Source organism: Pteropus vampyrus, unplaced genomic scaffold, assembly GCF_000151845.1.
Source record: "Pteropus vampyrus isolate Shadow unplaced genomic scaffold, Pvam_2.0 Scaffold278, whole genome shotgun sequence".
Taxonomy (NCBI): domain Eukaryota; kingdom Metazoa; phylum Chordata; class Mammalia; order Chiroptera; family Pteropodidae; genus Pteropus; species Pteropus vampyrus.
In genome coordinates, this window is record NW_011889059.1 from 512,872 (window position 1) to 522,823 (window position 9,952).

Sequence of the window (9,952 nt, forward strand, 5' to 3'; positions counted from 1 at the left end):
GTCCTAGATAGAGAGCTTATTTCTGTTGCAGGTGTGGGTGCTCTGATGTTTTGTTGTGATGTTCTCTGGCCTTTGAAGTTATGTGCTTTGGGGACCATTTTATAACATCAAAGCATTTGTTCCAATTTCTGTGATATACAATTATTTCCTTAAGCACGTTGCTTACAATATAGAAACTCCGTATTAGATATCCTGCTACATTAACTAATTGGGATACACAGTGACTAAATAAGGTAGCTATTAATATGATTATTTTATGGTTATAAAAACTGAGGGTCAGAAATATTTAGCAATTTTCTCAATGTCATAAAGCTAGTTCAAAGGCTGAGTGATGTAAAATTTGAACCCTGAGCCCACTGACTCCAAAATGTATGAACTTTCTAGATCATTTGACATTGTTATGTTGTAATTCTTCTGAACTCTAAAAATCCCAAATAGTAGATGCAAAGGTTGTTATACATCAGTAAGATTATCATCAAAGAAATGCTAACAAACTCTTAAAAATCAGTAAATCTAACTAAAATGGGTAAGTAAATTGATTTTATATCTAAATCTAAAAGTCAATAAATTTTTAGTTATACATTTCAGAGGTTCAATGACTAAAGGTTTGGGTCTTTTAAAAATTTTAGGAAGTATGTATTCAAATCACCTCAGCATTTTAAATAAGCTATACCTACTTCAAAAAGTAAAAGCAATTATTATTTTAATCTGATGAACAACAGATTCAAACTGCAACAAAAATATATCAAAGTGAGAATTCTTACAAGTTGCAATTTATTACTAGCACTTTTTCATGACTTATATTGTTAAACATTTTCTATATAATATTCAAGTTATATATCATATACATATATTTTTTTCCAAGCATACAAATCAATTTCTCTTTTCTAAAATGAATGTTTTTGGTTAAGTGTTAGCAGCCATCTCTTTAGATATCAACAAACTGAAGAGTGGCTGACTGGTAAAGAGAGGTACTTCGAGAAAACTATTTTTCCACTGGGAGTACACCTGATAGTTACTTTTACTTCTAAAAACATCTGTAAATGTTACCATACTATTTTTTTACGCTTTCTTCTTTTATATTCTTTTTTTTTTTTAATATCACTTTTAATTAGTACCATTGGTGGGCTGGCCTTTTATCCATATGTCTATCTCTACATATAAAGTAGTTAGGTCATATGACTAAAATACATATAGAGAGATAATATGTTTTATATATGCACGTGATATAAAGTATATATTATATGTATAGTTGGTAACATATTATCTATGGTTGATGTTCATTAATTAAAGCCACAGGAACCAAAAATAAAGCATTTCTTAACAGTTATTCTCACAAGATGTCAATTCGAAGAACACTTTTGGTCATCAGTTTTCAGAGGGCTGCTTCATTAAAAATATTCATTTTCATCACTGCACGATATATAATCGCTCATTAAAAATGCCACAAACCTCTAGACTCACCATTAGCCACCAGTAATTCCATCGCCTTGTCATTATTTATTGATGTTCGTCCTCATTAAACACTAGCGTTTATCAAGTCCCCAGTGAACATACCGGTAGTGTTTGTGTTAGATCCTGCCTACATAACCACATTTCCATTGAGTTTTTATAAAATTAGATCATCGAAAATGTCCATCGATTACGTTTACATAAAAGAAAAAAATGCCTTTTAAAATTCACTAAGTCAACAACTAAATGGCGAGTCACATCTTCCTATATAATTAAATACATAATACAAACATCCAAATGTATTGATATTAAGATTTAAAAGAATATGCAAGGCTATTAATCCATTCGGCTGGTGAAACGAACCCCCTGGCATGCACGGTCTCGTATAGGCCAGGACCGGCGCTGAGGCCGCCCCTCCGGCCCCCGCTTTGCTGCGGCGTTGGCAGCCCACCGCTCTCACCTCATTTTCCTCGGCGTGTCGGGCCCTCCACGCACGAGAGTCACTGAATCATGACTTAAGCACTGCTCTGAGAGCGGCACGGACTTCATTCAGAGGGAAGGGTGACGCTTTCACGAAGCACCACAGAAGTCAGTCAGCTTCAAGACACAGGACCACTGTTCCTATTCACAGCTTTGTTTTACATCCCCCCTTGTGTATCCCCAACAAACCATGACTGGATGCTGGGCACGCCCCCTCCCACACTGGGCCCTCAGCGCCCAGTTGTCAGGCCTGTGAATATGCGAGCGGGCTGGAGTCAGCCTTCCCATGAAAATCGAGTCAATGACTTGCCTCCTTGGCTTCTTGTGAACCAAAAGGCAACCGTAATTTTCCATCCTTTCCACTCCCACATGTTGTAAATGTTCGCTCAAGTCCTCGATCCAACACAAAACGCATTCATTCCTCCCAAGTGAGCTCAGCGTGCATGATTTAATTATAGCCAATTGGACATACTTTGCCTTTATTTTTTCGGGAAAAGAATAATTCGAGGATATATCGCTAAGAAAATTTTCTTTCAATAGTTTTGCACTACCTTTACTACGTAATCATGAGGAAGAAGATGGAGTTTTATCCTATTGGCTTGTTAAAAAGTAGAGCCGTAGAAGTTTTACCCACAAACTTACACCCTCGAAAACCCAAGTTTAGTCAAGTAACTTCTCTATTTCTCAACACCTGCTGTACGCCAACTTGATAAACAAAAAAAGAGGGAAAACACTGCTACCACTTTTATTTTAATCCTTCACATTCTGCAGACGGTAAAGTCAGATATGCCAAATTACACAGGTTCCCAAGATTTGCATTTAAAAGACTGTATAGGAGCTTTGGTACAGGTTGCTTCCCCGTGGCCATGGAAACATAAGAAAAGTTGGAAAATTCAGTCCACTGAACTTCAAATGACTTTATTAAAGTGTCACTAATCAGAGTTAAAAGACACAAGGTTTTAGTGTTTGGGCTAACCAAGTGAATAACTCTCAAAGTCTAATGACCTACTAAGAGCATTACTTAAAAGTAAAAAAAAAAAAAAAAAAAGGTCTGGTTGAAAGCAAATTAAATAGAAAACCTTCATTGCCTTCTCCAAAAGATTAATCTCATACAGAGAATGACAGCTCAGCTGAACTGCGACACTGAATACAGTGCTCTCTGCCTGGGCAACGGGGAAAATCTGCCTGGTTAACACTTAAAGCACCAGGTGAATAGACTTTACTTAAAATACAGATGTTGGCAATACTGTAAGAACAAATCTGTAACTCCATTTATACATAATAATGTAAGTTATATAAACGACAACGCTTCGAAAACTCTTAAGCGCACTCAGTTTGATTAAAAGGAAATTCCAACATGCAGATGAGAATTAAAGTTCATTAATAATGCATGCCAGAACAACCTTCAGAAGGAAAAATCACTAAGTGCTACTAAAAGTCCAGAAAACTATTTTTCCACTGGAAGTCTAACTGATATTTACTTTTACTTCTAAAAACATCTGTATATGTTACCATACTGGGTTTTTTTTTTTTTAAGCTTTCTTCTTTTATCTTTTTTTAGTTACAGGCTTGAGAAGTAAGAATTTATTTTTAAGTACTGCTTTCTGCTACCAATAGGAAATTGAAGGAAAAAGAAAAATACATTACGTATTATTTTTCTTTTTTTCTGACATCTAAGGTAATCTTTAAGATTAGCTATGTTTCAATGGCTATAACAACATTAACAGAATACCAGAAAAAAATTAAAGGACAATAATTTACTAAAAGAAAAACAGTATGTATTATTATCACCACTTTTCCTTTTCCCCCACAATGGTTCGTAAGAGGGCCTTACCATTCCTCTCTGGCCTTGAGCCGAAGATAACCGGGGAGACACTAGAGGCATCTCAAGTCCCCACAGCAAAAATACGCCGCCCACTATTTTTCTTCTACCGAGATTTTTTTTTTCACTGTTCTCCTGTTCAACGTAAAAGATACGTTCGGCGAATAACTATGCAGAGACCTGCTTCACTTAGTTTCCTCTGGGACACCTGGACATTCCCCCACCCCCCGCCCCCATCCATCAATTTCACAAACACTTGATCACCTGTAAAAGAAAGCGTCAACTACTACAGGACTTTAAATAGAGGGGGATCTTTTTTCTATCAGCAATTCAGACTATGACCAAATTTCAAAAGTACCTTCTAAAAGAGGGACATAATGTGGAAAGGACGGGTACGACGGCACCAGAAAAGCTAAGCCCGTCGCTTACGCAATTCGCTTCAGTGAATTCATCGTCAGCGTGTATGAATTGCTACCGTGTGCCAGGCGTCACCGTACACACTGAAGGCACAGGGGTGGGTGAGAAATGGGCCAGGCACAGAGGAGTCGTCATCAGGTGAGACGACAGCTGGAATTCAATGTGAGATGCTCGGTCTGTGCCGCGGACAAAATGCTAAAGAACTTGGGAGGAGGGGAGAACGGGCTCTACCTGGAAGGCAGCTGAGGATTGTTTTCCCAGGGTTGATCCTGACCTAGAAAGTGAACGAGAAGGACTCTTCCTTGTAAGAAAGTAAAGCAACGCCCATCGGCTTGAGCATAAGGAAGCCACAGTCGCCACCAGGGGTTCCCAAACCGGGGGCTGGTGTTGGGGTAAGCTCTAGAAGTTTCTGGAAATGAAACTTGGGCTCTAACGGAGTACCTACACCTTGGTAAGCTCACGAGTGAAAATAAATTAAAACAGTACCAAGTCTCCCACTCTCTCTATGCTCAACATGCTGTTTGATCTAGTACAACAAATGAAACCATTGACCTAATAAATTTGTTCCTAATTTTTCAAGATAATAGGGAAATTCATTCACCACAGAGAGGGGGGAATCAAGAGTACAATACATTAAAATAATAAATGTATAAAGCAGGTAATCTTATTCAAAACCCACATGCAAAGTTTCTTGGATTTGTTCTGGCAAAATCTGCAGCACTGTTCAAGGTTCACCAGGCACTTTCTCATTGTAGTGACTGATAGAGAGGTTCCTACAGCTCTAAAATGTAAGTGGATTTACACATCAAGAAAATCTCTCTAGACGCACGTCTGCTCACTCCCGCCAACTCAACTCACGTCACAAACTAAACCTGTATGCATTCGTCTGCGGTAACACGGCAGGGCCCTGTGGCCGCCTCCATGACTGTGCCCTGTCTTCGCTGACACAGTCCTGGGTGGACTCTGCCTTTGGAAAAGGCCCGGAATTTCCTCCCTGCTCGTTTATGGTTAGCGACGCATGTCAGTCCAAGATCAGACTTCTCTTCAGGCAGCCCTTTCACATCGACCTACCTAACTATATAATTTACCTTATATAATTTCACACAATTTTTGCTGCATTTGTCCACCCCCCGCCCCCCCCCCGTAGTGTGGCTTCTCAAATTCTTTGGCAGATCAGAGCCAAACGTTTATTTTTAATTTATCTTTTTGAGCAGTGAAGTTCTTCACATATGTAGACAGTCAATACTGAAACTCAGATTTTTAAAATATGTTCAAAAGTCTGAGATAAATGAAATCGAGAACTGCTACTAATACTATATTAATAAAATGAAAGTTCCATCATTTTTTTTTTTAACCAAATGGAATGATAAGTCACTTGAAAATTCCTAACTGATCAGACGTCCAGGCGGAATGGGCACTGGATGGCAGCACACACCGGTGGCGAAGCCTGGCCCCAGCACTGCGGAGGAGCCTTCAAATGTAAAAACGCCAAAACCTGAGTTTTTAGCATAAAAAGAACTAAGAGAAACCTTTCGTACATTAAATAAAAAGTGGTGCGTGCTACACAAAGGTACCCCCCTAAATATATATAACATACTTCATGCTCAATACTAAAAATAATTGTTTTTTTAATTTAGTTATGTTTACATTAAAACCCAAAACACACTATAAAATTAAATAAAATATATCACGTAACTATTTATTTAATTTGTTATTATTATTATTTTATGCCGACAGCACCTGGTCTTCCTAGGTGGTCTCTCATCCAAGTACTAACCAGGCCTGACCCTGCTTAGCTTCAGAGATCTGACGAGATCGGGCACGTTCAGGGTGGCATGGCACGTAACTATTTAATAAATTACCTAAATATTTTGATTGAAAGCCTACTCTTACAAGGCATTTACTGTAGATAAGAACCAATTAAATATAAAAGTATATTTTAACTGTTTATTTTTTCAAAATAATTATATCTGTTAATATTTCTACCAAATCAATGTTTCTCATGCAAACATATAATCAAAAAAGAACTTCAGCAATTCTCATATCACTTTATCTTAGAATGATAAATCAAGTAACTACGAAATGTCACTACAATTATATTTATTGGTGAACTTAATGGATGCTCTTCCCAAGATAAACCGCCTGTTAATTATTGTAGACGCCAGCCATACAATAGGCTTTATACACATATGACATGGCATTTTTAATATGTGGCTTTATTTTCTAGTCACGATAGATAAATGCCAGTCAGGGAAAGGGAGCTCTCTGATCAGCCAATGAAGAACTAATTGATTAAATTCATTCACTTTTAAGTGAGTGTTCAGGGTTTTGCTTGTGGTCCTAAAATTTTTTTTTTCCTGTTTTTGTTGGCTAACCCCTTTTGCCCAACCCTGTCTATATAAAAACCATCTAATTTATTCAACTATGCAGATATGCATGTGTCCTGGACAAGAAATAACAAAAGTCCATCTCTCTGGTGACTACTCCACATGAACATTTTATGTTAAAACAAGCAACTGAAGGAGTGACTCTGGTTTTTATTTTGACTATAAGTAATAAATTTATAATTGATATAATCTTGATAAACATTTTAAAATCTTTAAAACTTAAAATACCGAGAGCTATTACAATAAAAATAGAAATGTCCTATTTCATAACGTAAAAGCTATCTTTTAATCATTCAAACTATAAGGTGTAGAATTATTTGTGTTGAATAAAAAAACCACTCTCAAAAGTGTCTTAACGTAAAGCACTTCGTATTGGTAAGACCGGATCTGCTTGAGGCTTTAAGGTTATCAACATCAGTCCATACAGAAATTGTAGAAGTTTATAGCTCAAAAGTTAGAATTATTTTACAGTATCTTTAATGTGATTCATAAAATAACTCATGTGGAATATTAAGAAAACCATATATTTACTCATTTAGTCATTCAACAACATTCAATAATGTCAAGATCATCTTTAACTGAAGAAAAATTAAAATTTGGAACAATTGAAGAAATTTTTGAAACATACTTGGCAATATTTCCTGTCACCTTTGTTCACAGAACCTCAAAGATTTCATCTTGCTTAACTGCATGTATTCATTTTATAAAATGAAGGAATTAAAGGACATTTAGGAAATCATCAATCTTTCGTATATGAGGGAAAGCCACACATAGTCTCAATAAATCAATGTCTTTGGAAGACACAAAAGGTTTCTGGTTTAATTCAAAATCCTTTATTTAAAATGCCAAATGTCTTTATATTATGCAGGAGTACTCCAGATGGCTAGGCACGTTTCAATTAAGCTAAATTACAATTTTTGAAGTGTTCTCTGACTCTGCTACATATAGAATGTTACATCTATAGCTACTGATTCTATCTTGAGTGCTGCAGGTAAAAATATTCTTTGTGAATGTAAATGCTTTTTAAGTAAGGGTGAATATATATGAATTAAAGATTCTGCATATTATATTATGCCAGAATTTAAAATGATGTTGAGCATATGAGGGATCCTACATTTTTTTACATTATTAATCAATTTCCTTATAAGTGGTTATTATAATATCTTCCATGATTTCACTTCTTAGAAGACTTGGGAAATAAGAAATATTTGGGGACTCTATACTAATAGTAATTTGGGTTATAGAACTATAATAAGAAAACTCAAGTCAGTAAAGTCCATAATATTTCATATACTATTAAATGCAAACCTCTAATATTAGCACAAATTCCTATATACCTACTGACTCAGGTCACCTCATGTACTTAAAAAATTACATTCTATTCTAAGCAGAAGAAGCTTTTTTTAGTTCCTTTTCAGTAGGAATGACTCGTGGAGCTGTTCCTTGTACTAAGAACGCTACACAGTTCCTTCATATTGTTCTTCTGTCCTGTGTATCTCTCAGAAATACTGCTTTTCGTAAGAAGATTTAATCGCTTAAAGTTTGACTTATCCCAACATAAATCTATTTTTTTTTCCTAAATTTACAATAAGTGTAAAAATAAATAAAGTTACCCTGTGAAAGGGGATTCTGAGAGCTATACGGCTACGTAGAATACACTTACACACGTTTAATCAGTAGACAGGGCAGTGCGCATTTTTGTTTATTTCAATTTCCATTTTATTATTCCACTAGTTACTAGATTACTCGCCATGGCTTGCCGGCCATTGCCAAGGCCTCACAGTATCCTGAGCAGCTATCAAATGTAAAAAGGTATCTGTTTGGGCTCCGTGTATTGATTCTACTACTATTTCCAGCGCTGCTACTTCTTCACAAAAAGAGATCTCAAATTTGCAAAAATGTAATTAATCTCTTATATAAAACCTAGCCTATTAAAGAAGAATGGTTCCTTGCAGTGAGGTCTGTGGGCCATTTGCATCAGAATCACTTGAGGGGCTTGTTCTGGGGACCACCCTTGAATCCTCTGAAAAATAATCTACATTTTAAATAAGCATCCACACAAGGGATTCTCCTGTGCATAAAGTTTTGAGAACTAATCAAACTAAAATATATCACCATATGAAAACTGAATATTTTTAAAAGTTTAAATTTTGCTTAAATTGAATAGCTACCAAACCGAAACAATGAAAGTCCTTGAAAAAAAATATGTTGAGGAAAATGATGGTATCATATATACCCATATTTTTTTATAGGTCAGTGATAGATTAAAAAAAATTTTTTTCCAGATCCATTTGACTAAAATCCTGTTTTTACAGTCAAATATTTTTTTAAATTTATGACTCATCCCAAAAGGACTTAAAGTGATATCTTTAAAACTGCCTGTGCTATACGGACATATAAAATAATACAAATAATATAACACGTAGAGTGGAAATATTGCTTTTTTAAAGATTCCCAGTTTATACCTTTATCAGAATCATTAGTCCCAATGTGTTATTGGCCAGGACGAGTTTTGGACTGAATTCCTGGGCTCCAGTCCTGGGCTTGTGCTTTGCTAACTGGTTGGTCCAAGGGGAGCAAATCTGTCCCCGCTAAGCCTGAGTTTTCTCATCTGCAAAATGGTAATAACAACTTCTATTTCACAGCATTATTTTGAGATTTGAATTAAAAAGCACGAATAGTCACCTGTTCTTAATAAGCAGATTATGTTGTTTTAGGGGTAACTGCTATTGTTGTTTAAAAGTTATTATTTAGTAACCACACTATTATTGTTTAATAAGTATTACCATAGATAAAAATAATGTTGAAGACAGATGAATAAATAATATTTCCTGACCGAGATATACCAGTCTGTCGTCAAATACAAACAAGCGTGGAGGTGTCTCAGGGCAGAGGCGGCTCTTGAAGGCAGAGGCAGTGATGCCCAGAAGGACCTGGGTTCACACAGGAAAGGCTGGGACGCACAGTGGGACCAAGACGCAGCCTCAGAGCGCGTTCACTGGCGGACCTCGGGGACGAGCCCGAGGTGGACATACTTGAAATCAAACTCCACTTAGGTACATAGTGATATCTCATACCAAACATTCTAAAAATAGGAAGATAATAAAAGCAGGTATTGCTTTACAGATGTTTTTCAGAATTTTAGACCAAGAAAATGACTTCTCTTCAAATAAACTAAAATATTCAGATAACCCCTTAGGGAGTACAAAATGAAATGCTTGAATAGGATAAACAATCGCGATTGGGTGAAACCAGTTACTATCATCAATAGGTAGTTTTTCTCATCATGGCGATTGCCTACGTGTTCTGATAATGGTCATGTGACATTTGTCTTCCTATCAGACTGTCTCCCGAGGGCACGGATCCGGATTGAATCCACAACACTAAGCACTGG

General features: G+C 36.3%; 1 protein-coding gene and 1 pseudogene across 1 annotated transcript in view; both read right to left on the reverse strand.

Annotated features, from left to right (window-relative positions):
• Nucleotides 1–9,952, reverse strand: part of FAT4 (FAT atypical cadherin 4) — a gene marked incomplete at its 3' end in the record, with an annotated part of 162,370 nt that overhangs the window by 123,155 nt on the left and 29,263 nt on the right. The gene's annotated exons all lie outside the window — the stretch shown is intronic.
• On the reverse strand, nt 5,900–6,018 carry LOC111729754 (annotated as a pseudogene).